The sequence below is a fragment of the Nestor notabilis genome, unplaced genomic scaffold (assembly GCF_000696875.1).
Source record: "Nestor notabilis isolate BGI_N333 unplaced genomic scaffold, ASM69687v1 scaffold8407, whole genome shotgun sequence".
NCBI lineage: Eukaryota > Metazoa > Chordata > Aves > Psittaciformes > Psittacidae > Nestor > Nestor notabilis.
In genome coordinates, this window is record NW_009938007.1 from 106,365 (window position 1) to 108,793 (window position 2,429).

A 2,429-nucleotide genomic window follows, 5' to 3' on the forward strand; every position below is an offset into this window, starting at 1 on the left:
AGCCCAGGTATGTCAGAAACCCGTGAGGCTAACACTCAATATTGCACTTATTTAAGACACCGCTGGTGGTGAGTTGTGCAGAGATGGTGACGGCTCACCACAAAGGACTGAATCATAGAATCCCAGAATGTTTTGGGTTGGAAGGGATCTTAAAGCTCATCCAATTCCAACCCCCTGCCATGGGCAGGGACACCTTCCACTAGAGCAGGTTGCTCCAAGCCCCTGTGTCCAACCTGGCCTTGAACACTGCCAGGGATGGGGCAGCCTGTTTCTTTCAGCTCTAGCTCTGACACTGGTCTGTGTGTCATTCCTGTTGCACAGTGTAATTTTGGAGAATTACAGGATCAGATGCTCCATGTGGGACACAAAGAAGGAACAGATTGTTTTCGATCCCTCTTTCAAACAAATGGGATGGGGGAAGCTGAACCACAGAAGAGCAGTGGAGTTGCCAAGGGGAAGGAGGAGAGAAAGCTGCCAGGCTGGAGGAGCCATCACAGAGTGGGAGCAAGAAGGAGACAGAGCAGCTGCTGGTTAGCAGACGGTGAGCATCTGCAGCACAAAGCCCTGCCAAAAATGGGACAAGCAGCTGCATCCAGCAGGTATACAGAAAAAGTTACATGGACTAGCACTGGATGGAAAGCAAGAGCAAAAGAGACAGCCATCAGAGGCACCATATGCTACAGCCCTGTCTACACAATCAGCCCGTTCCTGCAAGAGTAAGGTGTCAGCTCAGCCTAAAACCCATCACTTAGGTGAGGAAGAGGGAACCTATACTAGCACTGCTATACAGGACACGTGGTCCAGGATGACTGGCACATTAGATTCCAATGTATCCCTAAAAAAGCTTAAGGGCATTAAGGTGCTATCCAGAAGTCAATACACTTTGGTGTTTTCTATTTCTACATTCAGGCAGCCAGAGCTCCTGCCACGTACCCAAACACCAACAAACATCTCTGCAACCAACTGCCCCAGTATCTGTTCAACCAGCAGGGGATGATGGCCTGAGCGAGCCTCAGCTACACAGAGCAATAAAAACAGTTCTGGAGGGGTTGATTAAATAACACAATGGCCTTTGTCACATCAACGCTCCAGCTCTCTGGTCATGTCTGACACACACATTGCAGAACAGGAGCAGGAAGAGATTTTTCTGTGTTTGGAGAAGGACTTTTGATAAGGGGATGGAGGGACAGGCCAAGGGGAATGGCTTTAACCTGCCAGAGGGGAGACTGAGATGAGCTCTTGGGCAGAAGCTCTTCCCTGTGAGGGTGCTGAGGTGCTGGGTGCCCAGAGAAGCTGTGGCTGCTCACAGCAGGTATGTTCAGAGAACACAGCTAAAGTGAAGTGCGCAAACAAGTACAAGGCCAGGTTTTACACCCCATGTGCCCTTTACACCAGGGTTCTGACCATGCACAGGGGCAGCACAACGGAAAAGCCACTTTCCAAAGGGCCTTCAGCTAGAATTGTCTTTCTTGACCCAGCGACCTGTAGAAGATGCCCTCAGGATGCCCTCTCGCATTGTCCTCCCCTCTGATCTGGGCCCACAAGCTCTCAGCAGGTCTGTTGCATGGTTCCCCAGCAGGACCCCATGCATTTGAGCTGCATCTTTGCATAAAGCACAACCCCTTCACCATCTTTCCCACCCATCCTTCATTCAGTGCCCACCCCAGTACTGTTCCCTGCCCACAGTAAAGAACTACCAATTCTCCAAAGGGATTGACAGCATCAACTTCAGCAGCTCTCAAGCTACAGCATAAAAGCCCATGTCCATATTCAGTAGCAAAATTAACCACAAAGCATTTCAGTTCTTCACAAGGTCTTTGCAACCCCAGCAGAGGTTAAACCCAAATCACTGCTTCCCTGGGGAAAGATCCAAAGGTCATGGATTGTCCCCAAGTTACATTCCTCTATCTGAATGGAAACCAACTCCCTTTTGAGTCCAGCAAACTAACAAATAGCACGCAAATTATTTCAGGCACAACCCAAAAAGAGGTGTCCTAAAACCTGGGAATTTCATGAAGGTTTAAGCAGCAGAAGGCACTGGGAATTCAGCTGTCATCATGAGATTAGAAGAAGCTTTCATAAGATGAAAACCAACCCATCTGAAGCAAAGCTGACAGCATTCAGGGTATTTTTTGCTCAACAGGAATTAGAGGACAGAAGCAACCACTCTCATTCGGGCAGGTGTATTGCAACAGAAGGCTCTGCTGAGCTTGGCTAAACAAAACTCTCTCATATCTCAAAGCATCTGCCACATTGGCCAGTCTTCAGCAAACGCATCTTCAGATCAGTAGCAGTCTGTCGGCTGATTTCACCCAACCATTCACTTTTGCAGCTCTCTTCTCCAATCTAGTTCAAATGAGCATGTGTGGTTCTATTTCTTCTACTCTCATATAAATTACAGGTAATCATAGAATGGTTTGGGTTGGAAA